We start from the raw sequence: 23095 nt of genomic DNA on the forward strand, positions 1-23095 counted from the left end.
GTCAGAATAAGTGTCATATGCTTCTACATATTCGAAAGAAAAGTCGAAGTAACAAGATAGCATTAATGGTTTAAAACGAAGCATTTAATGAAGTTGTGTATGCAATAAACTAAATCCAATTGACACAATTTCAACACATTTGAAATTATCCATTATATAAGTTCAAGTCGGCGTTTGCATTAGAGCTTTTTGCGGGGTTAACCTTTTTTATGAAGATTTATTTGACGTTTGCTCTATGGAATTGGCCGGTTTATTAAATCCGGTTAAGTGCAAACGGGGTATTATTGCGTTAATATTAGCTCTGTTCTTTACGTGCAAGAATCTTCAAGTTTTACCACTTTTTACTCGAAAAGCGTTCCTTTACTTTGGATACCGTACAATTCATATGGGAGCAGTTTACAACTTTTACTACTACTTCTGCCGGTTTTACTATTTTCAAAAGTAAAGGAACAGACCAATTATTATCGGCATGATAGGCTTTACCAAGAATATCTCGGACATCTTTCATTTAACAGATTTTGGAGGCCGAAGGTTGCAATAGAATAAAAAATCGTTTCTTCCTGAGTTAGTCTTGTGTTCCTGCAATGAAATTAAGTCCTTAACTGGGTTTAATGAACCTTTTTGAACCTGTCTATAATAATGTAGGCCCTTGCAGCTTCCTATGTAGTATTGTAGTAAGGTGAGAACAAAGTAAATGTCTTGGAACGGATACAAAGCCGGAATAATAGGATTATTGAAGAATAACGGAATAACAGCGAGGAACTGTATTGTATTATACACTGGAAGCATTTTGTTTTTATAGCCTCACTAAAACCGCACTGCGATAGATACCAACAGTTTAATTCCGAACAGATTGGAAATAATAATTCGAAAAGTTAAATGGCAATTGTCTGTGTGGGCAGATGTGGAATATTTTTATTTCAGGTCATATGACATTGATGGCCAGTCTAAACACCATTTACATATGTTAAAGTCTGTTATTGCGTTAATATTATTAGCGGCATATTTTCACGTCCAATAAATCTAGGTTAAGCAGATTGTTGTTATGAGCGCCAGCTTAAATTTCTTCTGATGTCTTCGAAGTAAAGAAAGAGTGCCAATGTAAACATGGTATTAGCTTTTACATGACATTTTTAAATAAACAAAAGATAGGTATGTCTGGTTACCCTAAAACTTGTAACAATTTGTACCAATTGTTGCTGGAAGTCGTCTGTTAACACAAAAAGTCAGCAAAAGAGTGCGATTCGAGAGAGACATTTTGACAGTTCTTTTACTGAGAGTTTGCAAATTCTTGCTGGACAAATTTCTTCTAGCAAGCACTTGCAACTCTTCTTCTCCCCGAAAACAATCAATCATCTGTTTTTAATTTTTCGTTGATTTATGTTTGTGAAAATTAAAAACAATTTTTTGCGGAAATAGCAAGCGTAACTGTATTATTTTTTTGGAGAACAAAGTTGGAAAGTGGAAAAAATCCTTTTTTGGGTCATTTTATTTTTAATAAAATACAAAATTTTTGCTTCCTTTGATTCCTTCATTGGCGCACAAATTGTTCTGTTTTGGCAAGTCAGCTGATTGCTTGCTGGTTATTGCTGGGAAGGTGTCTTTTTACCTTTTACAATTTTCTTGCAAAAGAGAATAACAACTCCTTACTCTCTGAGAAAGTTCTTGCTGGACAATTTTTGCTGGGAAAGTAACCAGACAGACCTAATCTCAAAGAAATCCTTAAACGCATTTTACACTTGAACTTAAAACGGGTGTTTCTTGGAAGTTTACGTCATTTATTTGACAGATATTGTATGGAATTGACAACTTAAATGATGCCTGTTTTATAACAAATGTTAAATGTAAAATGCGTTTAAATTTACATTAAAAAATATTAAACTAAATTTATATAAATTATATATCAATATCGTGCAAAACTAAATGATACTTACATTTACAAATAAAATAAATATATTGGAAATTGGCTGCCTTAAAATATGACAATTTAAGTAAAGTAGTTGCAAATTTTAAGTACTGCTTTCTCTTGGAGGAGTTTTAAGAAGAGACGTGGGGTAAATGTTGCGTTGTAATACTTCTTTTAAAAGCCTTAGCTTTTTCCTTTTGAATTTTAAAGATTCACTTCAAAAAAATTTTAATGGCAAATGTTTTTTTTTTTTACTTTCTATTATCTTCTATTTATTTTTGTTATAGCAAATCTAGAGAAGAGAGGAAGGGGGAAATATTATTTTATCACGGATTGTTTTTTTGCGTGTTAAGATTTCTTAAAACTTTGTTGGGTATTTTAATTTTAAAACCACAATTTGTTATTCCCTTTATATGAAAGGACTGATGACGTAGGTTTTCATTTTAAGAACTCAATGGAAAGGTTCAAAAGTGACATCATCATCACCAATCAAGGCAGCAACCAAACGGCCAATCATGCATGCAGCAGGCCAAAACCACATCAGGTAGGCAATAAATAAGAAGTTCAAACTAAACCAAAACCTCATTTTTCAACATTTTGGTTTACTTTATTAATGATGATGATCGTCTTTTTATTTGTTTTAAAGGAAGTTTTTTAATTATTATTTTTGTTGTGGACCATTTATTTATAAACACATTATTCAGTTAATTCAATACTGTAAATCAAGTACCACTTTTTATGCCGCGTATATATCAATCAACAACTTCCATTATGTTTCCATTCTGTTTAATAATATCTCAAACAGAATTATTATCATTTTTTTGATTCATTATTTCCATGTCAGTTTATTAATGGGAAATCCGCATACAAAAGTGTTTATACTGACAGAATAATATTTTTTTATTGGCACACCACCCACCCACTATCATCAGCATCATCATCATTGAACAGATGCTGATGATCCTCAGTCATGTTTATTTGGTTTTATGGGTAAGTGATGAAATGTGAATATGCTAACCATGACATTAAGTTTGCCGAATTTGTTTTGCAGAACCAAAAAAATATGGAATAGATTTTTTATTAAATAAAAAGAAATGATTTTAAAGTATCCACAGCAAAGCTATAAAACTGGGGAATACTATTTAAAGTCCCAATTCTCTGTAACAAAATCTATATGGAGTATATTTCTTTATAACGAGAACGGAAACTATTTTTGAATAGTCAGGCTTAATCCCAGGGTAGCACATTGCTCTTGAATCAAATTTAAATGGAAGGTGCTTACACCTGGGAAGATTTTGCGGATTCTGAAACTACAATGTTCATAGATGAGAAAAATCAAAAAACAAAACAAAATCGCCGGAGCGCGATTCAAGTTGACATTTTTAGGGGTTGTTTAGGTTTTCACGATTTTGCTTAGAAACCGCAAGTCATATGAAAATGAGACTGAAGAAAATGTTGTAGCTATGAAAATTCTCAAAAAAAATTGACCTTTACGGTATTTTCGTAGGTTTTACCATTTTTGAGATATTGAAGTAGGTGACGTAGGGAATGGAAGATACCAAGCAACGGTCTTGACCGGCTTTAACATGGCAAAGCCCAGGATTTATCTTGGTCCCTCTTTCATCTCAAGTGGACACTGACCTCCCCGTGGTGTCACCTGGGGAACTACCTTTAACACCCGTTAAAGGTAGTGAGCTAACATGTGCCGCGCGTTCACCCATAAGAACGTTAAAAACTTGGGTTTGGGCGTCGGGTTAGTAACCCTCCCCTAGAAAAAACATCCTACTATGAAAAAACGAAAGAAAAGAAAAACAAACCCCTCTCAAGTTGACGAACCCCTCAAACGTTTTAAGGACCATGAATCATTCTAGGCGATTTTAATGCCAAAATTGGAAAGGAGAATATCATTGGCCCAACATTCGGGAAATTCAGTCCACACAATGAAACATCTGACAATGGTATGATAGACTTTGCAGCTGCAAAAAACATGGTAGTTAGCAGTACCAGATTTAATCATCTCGATATTCATAAGGGCACCTGGCTGTCTCCAGGTCAAAGAACAAGAAATCAAATTGATCATGTTGTGATAGATGGAAGACATTCATCGAGCGTGTTGGATCTACGATCGTTCCGAGGCGCAAACATTGATTCGGACCACTACCTTGTTGCAGCAAAGGTACGCACCCGCTTAAACTTAGCCAACAAAGTACGAACAGACACAACACGAAAGTTAGACATCGGTAAGCTGCAATCACAACAGACAGCCACAGCATATTCCACTCAACTAGCCCAATTACTTAATCAAAGCACTCCTCATCCCGATAACATATCAGGGCAATGCACAGCATTGCCCACTCCATGCAAACAGCCGCAAAATCCATAATTGGATACCAGAGACCTCCACCAAGAAATCCATGGTATGATCAGGAGTGTCGTGCTGCCACCGAGGAGAAAAATGCGGCATATAGGGCTACTTTACAATCCGTAGCAACGCGTAGCGCACGAGAGAGATACAGGGAGAAAAGGAGAGAGGAGAAACGTCTTTTCCGCAGGAAAAAGAGAGAGATGGAAAAGCGGGAGTGTGAAAAAATCGAGATGTACAGGAGCCAGAATGAAGTCCGAAAATTCTACCAAAGAGTCAAGCATCAAACTGATGGCTTTGGTACAGGCACCTTCTCCTGTAGAGACCAGCAAGGTAATTTGGTGACTGATACAGATAGTGTACTCAGGATATGGAAAGAACATTTTTCAAAACTGTTAGTATCCAATAGTAGCGAAGACGATGATAACACAGATCCACTCCCAGAAGATGGTATAGAATGTACACCGCCCTGCCAAGATGAGGTAAAAACAGCAATAAACCGGCTAAAGAATAATAAGGCTGCAGGAGTCGATGGCTTACCAGCCGAGCTGTTCAAAACCGGAGGCAACACGCTGTTTAGGTTTATTCATCAGCTAGTTAGCACCATCTGGCAGGAAGAACGAGTACCCGACGATTGGAACTTGAGTATCCTGTGCCCTGTCCATGAGAAAGGAGATACGATTTTATCCTCCAACTATAGGGGCATAAGTCTTCTCCCTATCGCCTACAAGATAGTGTCAGGGATATTGTGCGAACGACTAAAGCCTATGGTCAACGAGATAATTGGACCATAACAATGCGGCTTTAGACCTGGCAAGTCCACCATTGACCAGATATTTACCCTGCGGCAAATCCTGGAGAAGACCCAAGAGATGCAGATCGACACATATCACCTTTTTGTCGATTATAAAGCAGCATTCGACAGCCCGCTACGTTCAAAGGTATTCCACGCAATGTCTGAATTTGGTATCCTGCAAAGCTCATCCGGCTTTGTAAAATGACTTTAACTGACACGAGGTCCTCAGTTAAAATAGGAAAGAACCTCTCCGAAGAGTTTGGTACCAAAAGAGGTTTCAGACAAGGAGACAGCCTTTCGTGTGATCTCTTCAACATTCTGCTTGAAAAGGTTATACGAGAGACAAACGTCAAAAGAAATGACACAATTTATACCAATAGCCACACGTTAATTGCTTATGCTGATGATATAGACATCATGGGCCGATCAGTAAAAGAAGTAACTGATACCTTTATGAAGGTCGAAGGAGAATCTGCTAAAGTGGGTCTGGCGGTAAACGGTGAGAAGACAAGTTGAAGGTGTCGACGCGCAATGCGTCCATTGAGCTCGGACCGACTATGGAAGTTGGTTCCTATAATATTGAGGTAGTAAAAGACTTCGTCTACCTCGGCACTGCCATAAACACAACAAACAACATCAGTTGTGAAATAAAAAGAAGAATTGTATTGGCCAACAGATGCTACTTTGGTTTAAGTAAGCAGTTTATTAAAAACAAAGCCACATCTCGTCAAACAAAAATAACGCTCTACAAAACACTGATACTACCCGTGCTGATGTATGGCTCCGAAGCCTGGGTACTTGCGCAAGCAGACATGGCAGTGCTTGGTGTGTTTGAGAGAAAAATTCTTCGAAAGATCTACGGACCAATCTGCGTTGACGGTGAATATCGACGTCGCATGAACCACGGGCTGTATCTGCTATACAACGACATCAATATTGTTAAACGTATCGAGATGCAGCGATTGCGTTGGCTAGGCCATATCATAAGAATGAGCGATGATGAACCCGCTAAAAAGGCGTATAAATACGGGCCGCTTGGCGGTACTCGCAGAATTGGCAGGCCAAGGAATAGATGGCGCAAACAAGACATGAGATGAAAAGGCGCGGTATTCCAGAGTGCGAAGCAACAAATAGAGAGAAATGGAGATCTTTTCTTAGTCCGGCCTATGGAACAAATGTTCTGTAATGGGCCAGGTAAGTAAGTGAGTAAGCTTAACAATGTTATAGCTTTCTCTAAAGAATATTTGTATTAAATTTCTAGTAGTTGAACAGGAGATGTAAAACCGACGACATTTGTTTTTTGTTGCATTAAATATTGATTCATTATCTGTACTATTTGTTGTGAAATGATTCGATAACATCTTTATAAAACATATGTGGATGTTTTGTATACTTTTTCTGGTCTTGGTTCAGTGGCTTGAACTCGATTGGGCTTTACATGTTTTATGCGTTCTGTTATGGTTTTGCTAGGGAAATCATTCATCTTCAGGATCCGTCTGACGTCATTTTCATTCTTAAAATGGAATTCGCTATCATTGATTTTGAAAACTCTTCGTATGAAGTTAGTCGCGGTATTTATTTTTATCCTTCGAGGATGTTTCGAGTGATAGTTAATTAATCGCCCTGACGCCGTGGGCTTTTGATACCAATCTAATATTATTGAGTTCCTATGTTGAATTACTTTAGAATCAAAGTACGGGAGATGATTATTCGATTCGCTTTCCATTGTGAACTGCAGTTGATTGTTCTAAACCTTCAATGCCTTAAGTGTGTTGTCAATTTCGTCCTTTTTTATGATGCAAAATATGTCATTAATAAATATACCTTGTCAATAGTCTGGGTTTTACGGTTAGACTTTTGGTAACTTTGTCAAGTAAATTTTCCATAACTATGTCGGCAATCACTGGTGAGATTGGCGAGCCCATTGGCATTCCCTATTGTTGCTCATACATCTTGTCTTTGTACAAAAAATACCGTAATTCTTTAATGCATATGATTAAAATATCGATAAACAGGTTTAAAGGGATATTTGTGCACTCCTTGATTGTAGTCCATTTTTCTTTTATTGTTCTGATTGCTAAATTGACGGGTACACTTGGAAATAGTGATATAACATCAAAGGATACGAGTCTTTCTTCACTGTCAATGTATTGGTTATTGATCCTGCATTTGAATTCAGCGGCGTCTTTAATGTTGTACTTAGAGTCTTTCGTCAACATTTTAAGTATTGGGGCCAAGTATTACGGCGAGTTCATTAAAGAGCATATCGGTCTCAAGGGGGTTCCTTCTTAATGGAGTTTTGGAAGTCCATAGATTTTAGGAGGTAATGACGTCTTGTTTATTAACTTGTTTTTCTCCATGTCATTAATTATTTTTAAATCAAATAATTGCATTACTAATTTGTTGCATTTGTCTTGCAATCTTGTAGTTGGATCCTTTTTGATCCGTTTATAGGTGCACATATCCGAAAGTATTAAATTCATCTTTGATTCGTAGTGACTTTTTTGCATTGCCACTGTTTTCCCACCCTTGTCAGAATTCAGTATTAGAATATTTTTATTTTCCCTTAAGAACTGTATCTAATGTGTACCGATCTCTTTTAATCAATTTAGTGTTCCTCATATGGTCATTTATGAGTGTTACTAGATTTATTCTGGCATTCTCTTGCCGTTCTTTATTATCTAGTGCCTGAATGCACTCTTCTCCTTCTGAGATAATATTAAATAAGGAGCTAATAAAACAACGGAGCTAATAAAACAACTAATACGACGTTTCGTATTAGTTGTTTTATTAGCTCCGTCATTTTAGAAAATTTGGCCCATCGTCAAAATACATAAAGTTTTTGAATTGTGGAATTTCCCAGAGTTGGGTACTAAGGGTCGCTAAGGCTGCATAATGACAGAGGGGATGTTTCAACGTTTCGACGCCCATTTCTGATGCTCTGCATGCAGGAGCTATTTTAATCCAAGGTGTGCTGTAAGGATGCCTACCAGTCTGCTAATGTCTATCTTACTCATAATAGTAAGTTCTTTCTTTTGAGGGTTTCCCTATAAGACTTTGGTCTTTTTTTGAGTTACTATTATAAGAAATATAAACTGTTCCCAAATCATATCCAGCATAAATTGCATCTTATTATCCTAGGTCTGCTATTAGTCCTGGTTTTGGAAGTCACCTTTTGCGTCAACTTTCGAGGTACTACGAGGGGCACTAAAAAACCTTCTGGCCTAGGCAACTCGCAGTGTCGCCAGGTGTCATTTGACATTTTTTTGGAAAGTTTGACAGTTTTTATCCTAAGCGTACTCAGGTTAGTTTGACATATGACCATGACTTGGGTTCTTTACAGTGACTTGAAAAAATTACTTTGCGAAAAAAAATGGAATTTACTTGTGAACATTTTCGTCCGAAAAATTTTCACAACTTTTGACGTGCATAATCACGGCAATAGTGCATCGATCAAACTAAATCTTTGTATGTCGATAAAGGACCATCCTATAGGGCTATGAAAAACTGGTCCAATGAATTCAATCGTGGCGGACACTCGCTAAAAACGAAGGTCGTCCAAAAACGGCCGTTGTGCCAGAAAAAAAAAAATTAAGCCGTGCGTGAACAGATAATCCAAGATCGCCTTGTTAAATACCGTCAGATAGAGATAGCCTTGGGTACTTATTCCACCAACTACCATTCGATATTGCATGAACACCTGGCCGCAAAAATTCATTTTTCTCGCTAGATTCAGCAAAATTGGTCAATCGCTCAAAAAAGGATCTCGTGGATTAGTGCAAAGAAATTGTGCATAAAAACAATCGCGGTGCTTCAATCGGCATTTATAAGATCATCACAGATGACGAATCTTGGATCTATGCTTAGAGGCATGAAACAAAAAAGGAATCGACCGTTTGGGTTTCCGAAAACGAGCCAAATCCAACCAGAGTTGTTCATGGAAATAGACCTTCGAAGCAAATGTTCGCCTGTCTCTTCAGAAATACTGACCGTGTGGCGACTCTACGGCTTGAGAAATAAAGGACGGTTAATTCTGAGTGTTACAGTACAATTTGTTTGCCTGAAGTCTCCTGAGAAATTCGAAAAACGAACAAGAGGAGACGAATTGTTCTGCATCATGACAATGTGAGCTCTCACACATCGATTCAAACCAGCGCCTGTTTGACCGGACAAAACGTTGAATTGATGGGTCATACGCCGTACAGCCCCGACTGGGGATCCAATGACTTTATTTGATTCCAGAAAATCAAGAAAAATAGGCGTGGTCAACGATTTTCGTCGCTTGAAGATGTTGTAAAAGCGTTCAAAAACCATGTTTTGGAGGTGTCTCAATCAAGCCACTGTAAACAACCCAACACATGGTCATATGTCAAACTGACCTGAGTACGCTTGGGCTAAAAACTGTCAAACTTTCCAAAAAAATGTCAAATGACACCTGGCGACACTGCGAGTTGCCTAGGCCAGAAGGTTATTTAGCACCGCTCGTATTATATAGGAACCTTATTTCTATTCCTATTATAAACGGAAAATATCAATTTTTAAGTTGAACAATTAACACTTGATATTGGATAATGTGAAAACCCGAGACGTTGTGGCGTTTGAGCTCTTCTTCTTTATTTGCTTATTCGATTTTCGAATATTAGCGATCATACAATTACATAGTTTCTATTTTCATTAGATGTTATTTATGATTTGACTAAAGAGTTCTCTATTTCGTGATGTGTTGATAAGGTGGTCTGCGTTATGATAGCCGGTCCATTGCTGTATGTTCTTGAGCCAGGTTATTTCTTTTCTACCTCTGGAATTTCTACCTTCTATATTTGCTAGGAGAATTAATTGGAGTTGTTTATATTTGGGATTCCTCATAATGTGTCCTAGGTATGCACTCTTTTGCTGGGTATTTTTAGTATTCTCCTGTAAACCCATATCTCAAATGCCTCGAGTCTTTTAATGTCTACAGCTTTAATGGTCCAAATTTCAACTGCATATAGCAGTACTGACCAAATATAATTTTTAACGAATCTTGTCTTCGTTTCAATGTTTATGTTATGGCTTGTTAACACTTTTTTATATTTGGAAAACGCGTCCTTTGCCATCTCTATTCTGCATTTAATTTCTTTGCTGTTGTCCCATTCCTCATTAATTAGAACGCCTAAGTATTTAAAACATTTTACTCTTTCAATAGTAGAGTTATGTATTTGTAAGGATGTGTCCGTGTGCGAATTCTCTTGAGCTCAAAAAGTCTTATTGAAGGCAATTAATTGCCAAAACACAGAGGATGTGAACTCTGACACACAGTATAAGGCACATAAACAAAAAATACAACACTACCCAACATGACTTGGCAACAGGTGGATGGATGGAGGCTGACTGCAAATATGAACATTAAAACACAGAGAACAATGAACCCGTAAAAAGGTACTTTCCTTTCTCCATGGACATACATATATCGTCTTTCAATTGCCTAAAATTTGTCAAGGATGTTGTTTGTTTTTTTTTCATTCTTTTTTTTGTTACTCTTTTTCCTTTCAAATGCGATTATACTCATCCAAGTCCTGGTTCAATGTGTTTGTTGTTGTAGGCGGCGTTACGCTCAATTCAAGATTTTATTTTCACAGACAAAACAAAACATAAAACTGAAAGGATCCTGGTTGCGTTTGCGCATTAACAACAAGGTGACAACAACAACAATAACAATGGGCATTGTTGTCCTCTTGTGTAAAAAAATCAATTGGTAACATGTTGAACGGTTTTTGGTTAGTTAGTAGTTATCTGAATGACTGGCTGGCTGGATGGCTAGCTGGTTGACTGTTTGGTTGGTTGATTGGTAGTTTGAATGGTTGCTTGTTTTTGCTGTGGGATTTGTATATTAGTTTTGATTTTTTTTTCGTTCATTTGGTGGTTTTTGTATTAAATTTAATGACAACCAATAACCAATCATTGACATTAATATAGGTAATTTTGTTTTTAAGTTTTTTTTTCTCCACATTTAAAAGTTTTGTCTTTTGCCGCCAACACCGTCGTTAAGTGCATTTGCGCGCCTGTAAATTGTCATGTGGACCAAGTGAACAGAAAGTCAAGACGATTTGTTGTTGTGTTTTAATTATCATTGTTATTACTTTGTAATTTTCCATAAGCCGGCCACAAAAGACAGTTCAGAGTTAAAAGATTTTATTTAATTTTTTTCTTTTTTTTTTAATTTAAAATTAAAAACACTTGAAATGGTTTTGCACAATTGTTGGGAAAATATGGAAATATTTATACAATTTTTTTGGTTTGTTGAAACAAAAATTCTTTCTTTTAGCTAATCACCCATTTTTCTGGGATTTTTTAATTTGTTTATACAAAAAATGTGTGTTGTTGTTCTTTTTTTTTGTTTACTTTTTTGGTTTGGTGTTGGCCTTTAGTGTAATATTTACTATTGTTGTTGCATGTGTTTTGTTTGTTTTACATTCATTTTTTTTTTCTGATTATTTTCAAAAAAAAAAAATATTCTTCTTCTTCGTTTTTTTTTCTTGTTATGGGAAAATAAATAAACAAAAGAATTTTCACGCCGCGAGTTTCATACTTATTGACTTGTTGGACTCTTGTTTTCTTGTTGTTGTTGCTGGTCGGTTAGTTGTATCTTTTGGATTCTTGAAATTCTTTTCTATATTTTTTTATTCTATTTTCAAACAGAAAAAGGTTTATTCACACACTCGAAACTATTTAACGACTTTATTTGTTGTTTCAACTCTTTTTTGTTTTCATTGAAATGTTGCGCTGCTCTGCTATCTTTGCTTGCTTTCTTTCAAAATACTATTTTTTATGTTTATCTTTTTATTGCTTCGCGATGTTTTCTTCTTCAGATGCTTAAAAGGACTAGTGATTTTCTGAAAAAGCAAAAGTATTTGAAGTCTTTTTTCGAACACACACAGACAGAGCGAGCGTGCGGTTCAGATTTCTCAGTTAGATTGAGTTACTCTCACAGTGATGGCACACAGCGTGGACGGGTGCAGTTTTTGTACCCACTGTGAAATTTGGTACTTTGTGAAAAAAAGGAATGCCACAGATGTTAGTTGGTGCTAGTGAATTTCTACAAGATTATTAATCAAAAGATTAATAAGTACGAAATATATAAAATGTTTCCCAAGATCACGAGAAGAATTAAAGTTATTTTTAATTGTAAAGGATTTAAAACCTTAAATATATACTCATAAATGATATTAACCCAGATATAGCCAATGGCCGTTTATACGCCACAAAAAATGGTTGCAAAAATTGACGTAAAACCCTGGTTTTTTCGAATATTTTTGTGGGGTTTTTTTGCATTTTGTTATAGTATTGTCTGTTATCTGTAATTTCACGCTGATAACGCTTCATTTGACCTACGCATTTCCACGCAACTGGCCAAAAACCCAAGCTATTCACAAAAATCGACTTTTTTGTAATTTTCGACTTTTGATGAAAAATTTAAATATGCCATAAAAATTTTATCAAAAATGTTAGATTCATATAAAGTCAGGGATTTGTTAGGAATATAGTAAGAGTATTTTCTCAATCAAAAACCAAGGGATTGGCATGTAAGGCTACACCTATATTACCCTCCAAAATTTTTGGAACTTTTAAAAGAAGGCCCGATTGCATGGTAGAACAAATACAAGGTAAAGTTAATACTACAACAAATACAACTCGAACAACAACCACAAAGGAATTTGTTTTTGTTTGGAACGTTAGTGTCAAATATAAATGTAAACAAAATAAGGAAATGTCTATAAATTATTGGAATATAAAAAACTAATAATTTTTCACATTTGATTGAATATTTTGAAAAACATAAATGAAAACTCGTTAGATTTTCAGTTTGAATGTTTCCATATCATTCCACTAAATGCACAATATCACGCAGGAAGTAGAATTCTTGCAAAAATGTTTGGGGTCGCTCGTAATTCATTGAAAAAAGAGAAGCTGTTTCAATCTTTTGTTTTTGAAAACAAGAAGCACATGTTTATTAGGGCTTTATTATTTTCAAGTTTAACAAAATACCACACATATTGACAAATATTGTACCGCCTCTATAAGTGGTGTTTTAGTGTGCGACATGTCGTTCGGACCTGGAGGAGGTTACATGTCAATGATATGAAGGAGTCTTTATGGGAAATTGTTTTTATTTCAGATGAATAATTTTTTTCTTCAAAAAATATATGTCCCTAATATACATCGAACATAGAAATAAATATATAAAATGTCGTATGGAATTTGACACTAACACTACAGCCCAGTTCAGTCAGCTGGGTATTGCTGCTACCTTTTCTTGTTCTACCATGGCCCGATTGCAGGAAAACTATACGTTTTAGAGAAAAAAAAGTTATTTTATAAAAAAATGCTTCAAAAATCTCAAAAATATAATTTTCATAAAAAAATTTAAGTTTCCTCGCAAAAAAATTTTCGGCGCTAAGTGGGTTAACCCGACAATAAACTCTAATGTGAACAGTTTTAGGTAATTCACAAACGTGATTTAATGAAATAGCTTTTGAACTAGGACATTCAAAATATGTTCTAGATTGAACGATAGACCCCTGACAGATAACCGGTACCGAAATTTGGTATTATTAAATGAATAAAATAAATAAAACAATCATTTTTGAACTATAAACTCGTATTATTGAAATAAAATAACAAATGCATAAACTAAAATGACCATTTAATTACAGAAGTTGTCTCTGGATCTGGTCCGATACTCTGACCTTCCAACTTATGTACATGTTTAAGGAAATATGCTACAATATCAATCTCGGTGCAGAATGTAAATTGAAGCCATGCATTGAGTTTAGCACGTCTAAAGACAATTTCAAATCAAGTATTTTCTTTCTCTTCCATTTTCATAACATTTATAAATAAAGGGACTGTGGATTGTAATCTTGGTCTGTAAGGAATTTGAATTACATTGACCATATAATAAATAATCCCCTCGAGGGACTGTCACCTCGACGCGATGAGGGAGCCTAGTAAGGGAAATGAACCTAAAAGCGATGCCGGCGGTAGCGTAGCTACTGGCAGGGCCTCCCATGTCGGTAAGGTTGAAGATGAGCACTGAACCTAAGAACAGTCCACAACGTAGCGTCGGTATTCCAGTGGAGCGGCTACAACTGGTGTCTGTTTTTCCCATGTTAAGGGCGGCCAACACAAAACTCTGGTGTGCCTGTACACCACAGATAGCAGCCCTATCAAACAGGCTTTGGACCTTGGGCTAACGACCTACTGCGCCGAGATTAAATTGTTACAGAAACCGTAAGAAATGAAAGAATAATTACTGATCGATATAAGGCAACGACTTTTGGAATGAAACAACGGACACGAATTGGATTCTGGAACGTCAATACTTTATTTCAAACTGGTAAGCTAGCCCAGCTAGAAAGAGAATTCGACCGCCTACGTCTTAGTATCCTGGGTATATCTGAAGCAAGATGGAATAATTTCGACGAGCATATACTAAACAGTGGAAAATCTCTTATATTCTCAGGAATGCGAGGAGAAAACGCGCCCCACACGAATGGTGTAGCTTTTCTTCTGAGCTCGTTGGCGAGAAAATCCCTGATGCGTTGGGAGCCCATTAGCGAGCGTATAATTACCGCTAGATTCAAATGCAAGGTGCGAAACGTGTCAATCATCCAGTGCCATGCACCAACAGAAGCGGCAGAACCAATCGAAAAAGAGATGTTTTATAGTAGCTTATCGGGAGTATTTCAGTGTATCCCCGTCGGAGATATCAAAATTGTTATGACATGAATGCCAAAGTAGGCTGTGTCAACCCAGATTTTGAAAATGTGATGGGAAACAATGTCATGGGAACAGTGAATGAAAACGGTGAGCTTCTAAAGGAGTTTTGCGGAACTAACATTTTTCTCATTGGCGGCACATTATTTCCGCATAAGATCGCACATAAAATAACATGGGTTTCACCAGATGGATCAACAAAGAACCAAATAGACCATTTTTGTATTAATCGCTTGTGGAGGCGAAGCATAATGGATGTCAGAAACAAACGTAGTGCTGACATCTCATCAGATCACCACCTTGTCATTGCAGAGCTGAAACTAAGAGTTGTACGGGCAAATGATCCTGGAACAATAAGATCACGCAAGTTTAACATTGGGAAGCTCATGAGCCCTCAAATAAGCAATGCTTTCTACTCCAATGTAGAAACTGAAAATGTTTTCCGAGATATTCCAATCGAAGTGCAATGGGACAGAATTAAGAGTGCTTTCATCTCCACCGGCGAAACAGTTTTGGGCAAAATGCCAAAATCGTGAAAAAAATTGATTTCCGACGACACGTGGGCGAACATTGAATTGAGGAGGAAGGCCTCATGAACAATGCCAAAACGCGGAGCGACGTACGAAGAGCCAGGCAAGCATACACCTCAATTGATACCAGTGTTAAACGGTTATGCAGACGCGATAAACGCAAATGGATTGAATCAATTGCCGAAGAAGCTGAAACCGCTGCAACTACAGGAAATTCAAAGTTGCTCTATCGTGTAAAAAATGGATTTCCGACGACACGTGGGCGAAAATTGAATTAAGGAGGAAGGCCAACAATGTCATGAACAATGCCAAAACGCGGAGCGACGTACGAAGAGCCAGGCAAGCATACACCTCAATTGATACCAGTGTTAAACGGTTATGCAGACGCGATAAACGCAAATGGATTGAATTAATTGCCGAAGAAGCTGAAACCGCTGCAACTACAGAAAATTCAAAGTTGCTCTATGACTGTACAAACCGCATGATTGAAAACAAAATGAACATGGCTGTACCTATCAAAGATAGAGATGGAGTATTACTCACAGATCCGAAAGATCAGCTTAAACGATGGAGAGAACACTTTACCGGAGGTTTTCAGCTCCCCTCTTTCTTCTCCTACTAACAACATAGATGTAAGCTCTCTCAACATCCTAAAAATATCTTGCATTAATATCCAAATTCCCAGTGTTAATGAAATCGAATTAGCTATTCGAAAGAGCAAACATGGCAAAGAAGATGGGATCGTACCCGAAGTGTTCAAAGCAAACCCACACAGAAGTGCTCAGATTCTTCAACCCCTATTTGAAACCATATGGCAAACCGAAAAATTCCCGAGAGAATGGATGCAGGGAACACTTGTAAAAGTAACAAAAAAAAAAAAAAGGCGCAACCTCAGATTGCAACAACTGGAGAGGAATCATGTTGTTATCCACACCACTCAAAGTTTTCTTTCAGATTATACTCGATTGAATTTCGAATAAACAAGCCGGGTTCAGATCACAATACTCATGTGTTGACCATATTGCATCGCTCCGTATAATTATTGAACAAATGAACGTATTCAAACAGCCCCTACATCTAGTCTTCGTCGACTTCGAAAAAGCCTTTGACCGCATAAATCACCAGAAAATATGGGAAGCTCTTCTCCGTAAAGGTGTACCCAACAAAATTGTAAATTTATTAAAAGCGCAATACACTGAATTTCAATGTAGAATTCTTCATAATGGCACATTATCGGAAACAATTGATATTTTGGCCGGTGTTCGACAGTGATGCATTCTATCCCCTCTTATATTTTTAATTGTGAAGGATGCGTTACTCCAGTCGAGTGTGGATGCTCCAGCAAACAGAGGTATTCTCTGGCACCCCATAAATATGGAATATCTAAACGATTTAACATACACTGACGACATTGCATTGATCTCCTCTTCCGAACGTCATATGCAAAGCAAACTAAATGACTTGCAAACCAAGGCAGAGAAATATCAACTACGGATCAATGTTAATAAGACAAAAATCGATGAAGTTAAATCATGTGATCCCCGGCAACTTCCATCTTGATGGCAGGCCAATTGAAGATGTAGCCAACTTTAGATACCTTGAAAGCCAAATAACACCAGATGGTGGCATCCAGGCAGACATCCAAGCCCGATTAGCTAAAGCTAAAGGTGCCTTTGCTAAACTGCGGAAAATATGGCGCTACCGACAGTTATCAATTTCGACAAAAATTCGTATTTTCAACTCGAACGAGAAATCCATACTTTTATACGGATGTGAAACATGGCTAGTATGCACCAGAGGGACAAATAAATTAGAGTAGAGGACGGCCCAGAGGCTCTTGGCATAGAAGTTTAAATACTGAAATAAAATCTGTTAACGAGAACCTTAGCTGGTCTCAAGTAAAATCAATTGCTAAAGATCGTAATAAATTTAAGGAATTTTGTATGGCACTATGCGCTCCTAACCGGCGCGAAAGCAATAAATAATAATAATATAATAAATAAATAAATAAGTACAGGAGTTATCTATCGTTCGCCTGACAAGAAAATGTGATAAGCTCCAAATGCTTTAATATTTTGTGCATTGAATAAGAAAATAAGGCCTCTATTCAATTTTAATTGGTTTTTAGATCAAAAGGTAATGATTAATAGAAACCGATTGGGAACTTTAGGGACCAAATACAGTCGGTCCGTTGTGTGCTGCGTCACGCGTTAAAAACAACAACCACAGGAAACGTTCAAGAGAAAACTTTGCATCATCTTCACATTTTTCATGTGGTTGTTGTAACGCTATACTCAGTGGACCGTATGTCTCGAGGCCGTTAGGGGCCAAATAAATACATTCCGTTGTGAGTCGCGTCACACATTAAAAACAACAACCACATGAAAAATTTGTAAGTAATGCCAAGTTTGTTTGTTGAAGTTTTCATGTGGTTGTTGTAACGTATGTGCAGAGCCCTTTCTTTAGTGTTACGACGCCAGAGGTGAAATACTTGGACTGTTTTTCAAGAACGAAAGTTAGAGGCTTGAAGATAATGAGTTTTTTACATAATTCTCTCCGATACAATTACTTTGAACAAATTAGAGTGCTTTAAGCAGACTCCAAATACCTGAATATTTTGTGCATGGAATAAGGAAATTCGACTTTTTTTAGACTTCCATTGGTGTTAGGATTAACAGATATTAATTTCAGAGGTGGACTAACTTTATCAAAGCATTTTCCAAAGATGTTTTCACTAATCAAGAGCAAAGGCGAAGGCGATTAGACGCAGCCCTAGTTCTAACTATAAATGATGCCTGCTAGTAATTGAGGGTAGCTTCTATCCGATGAAATTTGGTTACAAAGCTGAAATAGGAACTCTGTTCTACTTAAAGTGGTTTTTAGATCCACATGTAATGATTAAATAAGCAGTTTGGTAGCATTAGTGTTACGACACGAGAGTTGTAATTTTAAAACCACCATAAAACAAACTTAATCGAGAGGACATGCCAAAGATGTTTTCATTAATCAAGCACGAATGTTTAATATTCAAAGGCGATCTAAATACAACTTAGAGTGCTTTAAGCAGACTCCAAATACCTGAATATTTTGTGCATGGAATAACGAAATTCAACTTCTTTTATTAGAATTAGCGTTAGGCTTAACAGGTATTAATTTCAGAGATGGACTAACGTTATCAAAGCATTTTCCAAAGATGTTTTCATTAATCAAGAACAAAGGCGATTAGACGCAGCACTAGTTCTAACTATAAATGATTCCAGATGGTAATTGAGAGTAGCTTCTATCATGGATCTCTCCGGTGAAATGTGGTTACAAAGCTGAAATAAGAACTCAGTTCTACTTTCATTGGTTTTTAGATCCACAGGTAATGATTAATAGAAACAGTTTGGGAGCATTAGTGTTACGACACGAGAGTTGTAATTCTAAGACCACCATAAGACAAACTTAATCGAGAGCCTTACTGCCTTACTTTAACTTAACTTATCAGGTCCCAACATAAGTGTGTAAAACCGATTGATATCTCTATTTCGAATATACGAGTGGTGGTGCATGACCGTTCTTAGTTCGTGGAGTGATTTGTCAGTTTAGCTTCGATAACGAAAGAGACTCAAATATATTAAATATATGCTTTGCTTTTTTAATATTATGGTGCTGAAGTTTTTATGACCTCCATTAGCGTGTGGTACTAAGTCAGGGAAATAAAGTGGCTTTGTTTGTAAAAATGTAAGAAATAACCTACCCAGCATCCTGGTAATGCAGAAGTTAGCTTGTTTACACTACTTTGTAATGTTTTATTCGGCCCATGTGGCTGCCAAATTTTAGCTGGTTAGTTTTCTGTTCGTAACCTTAACATAAAGATACCAACATAATGTACCCTTTTAGTTTTGCCCATCACTATCGAGAGACAACAACACTGGTGTTTATGAAAAAGACCTGCCGGAGAGAGTCAGAGAGTGGGAGAGATATTCAACTGGGTGTTCGATGTCAACAATGTTTCAGTTTAAGTTGGTTTGATGCACCACCAGATAACACAGTAGACAGGCAGCAGTGTGCAACACAGTTTAGATCGTGTTGAGATATTTGTAAGCGAGATGCATGACTTGTATGCAACAAATTGACAATCCATAAGATACTTTCTATAAACATTGTTGCTAAGAAGTTATGATTCTGGCAACATTGCTCTCTCGCATACGATCTTCATTGTGAGTTAGGAGAAATGAAGATTGTCCATATTGTTGTTGTTTGAACTTTCATGATCACTGCTGGCTGAGTGGAAGCGGCGACGTTGAATTGGTTGGCTGGCTGACTGGATGGATGGGAGACATTTGGACAGACAGGCAAGGCAGCCAGTCCGCAATGAATAGAATAGCACTTGTTGTGTTCACTGTTACCACTTGTTGGATCTTTTTGTTGTCATAGTTTCACATTTGTTTGTTATTTATTTTGTGTGCCTGTGTTTGTTTGTATAGTGTAGTGTTGTTGTTGCTGTTGTTTATTTTCTATTTACACAATTTGCCGGCTGACAGGGATGCCAATTTCGTATGAAACCTGTGCTGCGAGCTCATCGTTCGTTGCAAATTGAAATTCCGTTAAATTTGATATTAGATTTGAATAACATTGTATTTTCTTTATTGATTTGAATAAGGCGGACAGAAAAAGTGATTGAACAATTTCTTCTTATGGTCATGGAAATCTTTTGTAAAACGTGTGAGCGTTTTTGTTTTTAATTAATTCAGGTATGTGTAATTGTTGTAATCAAAAGTAGAATATGGTTGTAGTAAGGAATTTACATTAGTGTTCAATTAAATAGCGGCAAAGAGGAGAGAATAGGTAATGGTTGATTTCACAAAGACTAAAGATAGCGACCAACGTGAACTTTCTAATGATTTTTAAAAGGATCCAAAGACAATAACCAAAATGGATTTTGCAAAGATTTTAAGACGGACAATGGAGTGAACTTTTAGGATGATAGGTATAAAAAGGAAAAAAATGGAATGCCTTGTAAAGATTTCAACCCTCATTGAGTTACGGTTTGAGAGAAGTTCCCCTGATCTTTTTAGGAAGTTCATTGAAAATGAGAAATCATAAAGGGGGACAATAAACATGAAAATTTAAAGATTTTTAGGAAGACTACAGAGGACAACAAATAAAGAATGTTAAAAAATTTGTAGGTGGTCCAAAAGCGTTAAAAATGTGGTGTTTTTAAATATATTTGGGACTTTTCAAAGAGAACAATTAATTTGGATTTTTTAAATTTTTAGGGAGGCTTTAAGAGGACCATAAAGATTTATACAGCTTTGTAGGGGGACTTAAAAGCAATAAACCTGGATTTTCGAAGAGATTTTTAGGAGAGCCTAAAGAGGACAATTGACGTTAATGTTTATACATTTTTGCGAGGACATAAAGAGGACAATAAACCTGGATTTTTTAGAGATTTTTAATTCAACCGACTTTGGGACAAAGGTAACAAAAATAATGTAAAATATAATAAAAAAATAATAAAAAAACATAAAATATAAAATAATAAATATAACATATAAAACATAAAATACTAAAATATAAAATTTAAAATATAAAACATAAAATAAAAAAATACAAATACAAAATGTAAAATATAAAAAATATAAATTATAAAATATAAAACATAAAATACTAAAATATAAAACATTAAAATATAAAAAATAAAATATAAAATTTATAATATAAAATACAAAATATAAAATAAATTATAAAATATATAAAATATGAAATATAAAACATTAAATATAAATATAAAGTAATATAAAATATATATAATACAAAAATATAAAATGTAAGAAATTTAGAAACAAAATATGAAAGACAAAAATATAAAAATTAATATCAAATAAGAAAAATAATATATAATAATATATAATATATAAATATAATATAAAATATAACCTCTAAATTGGAACTAAAGAGGATATTTGGCATTTTTAGATTTTTTCAAAAGGACCTAGCAAGGTCAATATACTAGGGATTTGAAAGATTTTTAGGAGGTCATAAAGAGGGCAATAATTGTGGAATTTTTGGAGAATTTTAGGAAGAGAAAAAAATCACAATACATATGGAATTTTTACAGATTTTTCCTAGGATCTGAAAGAGGCTATTATCGTGGAATTTGTTGTAATTTTTATGTGGGTTTAAAGCGGTCAATTTACTTGGAATTTTTAGAGATTTTTAGGAGGACAAAATGCGAACAATAATTGTGAAATTTGAGGAGATTTTTAGGGAGACCTTAAGGGGAAATATTTGGGGAATTTAAGTAGGGAACATTTTAGAAATTTTTAGTTCCGGAATTTTTGAAGATTTTTAGGAGGACCTAAAGAGGACAATAAGTGAGGAATTATAAGAGATTTTTAGAAGGACCCAAATAGGACAATAATTGTGGAATTTTTAGAGATTTTTAGGAGGACCTAAAGAGGACAATAATTGAGGATTTTTTAGAGATTTTTAGGATGACCTAAAGAGGACAATAAGTGAGGAATTATAAGATATTGAATTATAAGGCATTTTTAAAAGGACCCAAATAGGACAATAATTGTGGAATTTTTAGAGATTTTTAGGAGGACAATAATTGAGGAATTAGTAGAGATTTTTAGTAGGACCCAAATAGGACAATAATTGTGGATTTTTTAGAGATTTTTAGGAGGACCTACAGAGGACAATAATTGTGGATTTTTTAGAGATTTTTAGGAGGACCTAAAGAGGACAATAAGTGAGGAATTATAAGGGATTTTTAGTAGGACCCAAATAGGACAATAATTGTGGAATTTTTAGAGATTTAAAGGAGGACCTAAAGAAGACAATAGGTGAGGAATTATACGAGATTTTTAGAAGTACCCAAATAGGACAATAATTGTGGAGTTTTTAGAGATTTTTAGGAGGACCTAAGGAGGACAATAATTGTGGAATTTTTAGAGAGTTTTAGGAGGACTTAAAGAGGACAATAAGTGAGGAATTATAAGAGATTTTTAGAAGGACCCAAATAGGACAATAATTGTGGAGTTTTTAGAGATTTTTAGGAGGACCTAAAGAGGACAATAATTGTGGATTTTTTAGAGATTTTTAGGAGGACCTAAAGAGGACAATAATTGTGGAATTTTTAGAGAGGACAGTAAGTGTGGAATTATAAGAAATTTTTAGAAGGACCCAAATAGGACAATAATTGTGGAATTTTTGAGATTTTTAGGAGGACCTAAAGAGGACAATAATTGAGGAATTATAAGAGATTTTTGGAAGGACCCAAATAGGACAATAATTGTGGAATTTTTAGAGATTTTTAGGAGGAGGTTAAGAGGACAATAATTGGTGAATAATTGGGGCATTTTTAGGGGACTTAAAGGGGAAATAATTGTGGAATTTTTAGAAATTTGTAGGATCGCCTAAAATGGATAATAATTGTGCAATATTTTATAGAGTTTTGGGAAGACCTAAGGTGGACAATATTTGTGGAATTTTTAGAGATTTTTAGCGGGAACTGAAGAGAACAATAATTGTGCAATAATTGGGGCATTTTTAGGGGGGACCTAAAGTAGAAATAATTGTTCAATTTTTAGAGAAGAAGAGAAGACAATAATTGTGGAATTTTTTACTATTTTTAGTTGGACCTAAAGGGAAAATAATAGGAGATTTTTTTTTTAGATTTTTAGTTGGACCTAACGTAGACAATAACTGTGGAATTTTTGGAGATTTTTAGGAGGCCCAAAGAAGGACAACAATTG

At 35.6% G+C, this 23095-nt stretch overlaps 1 protein-coding gene across 3 annotated transcripts in view; it reads right to left on the reverse strand.

Moving 5' to 3' along the window:
* ITP (ion transport peptide) overlaps positions 1 to 23095 on the reverse strand; it is a 136310-nt gene that overhangs the window by 70633 nt on the left and 42582 nt on the right. The window contains exons 1-2 of one of the 3 annotated variants that reach the window (XM_073991986.1): positions 11633 to 11928; positions 1935 to 2198 (exon numbers count right to left, since the gene is read on the reverse strand). The exons of 1 other annotated variant lie outside the window; for it this stretch is intronic. The gene's annotated coding sequence lies outside the window, so the exon portion shown is untranslated. Of the gene's footprint in view, positions 1 to 1934; positions 2199 to 11632; positions 11939 to 23095 lie in introns of those variants that run through there. One more of the 3 variants, XM_073991984.1, reaches the window with a different exon arrangement.

The sequence above is a fragment of the Musca autumnalis genome, unplaced genomic scaffold (genome assembly GCF_047663935.1).
Source record: "Musca autumnalis isolate F117 unplaced genomic scaffold, ASM4766393v1 scaffold_5, whole genome shotgun sequence".
NCBI lineage: Eukaryota > Metazoa > Arthropoda > Insecta > Diptera > Muscidae > Musca > Musca autumnalis.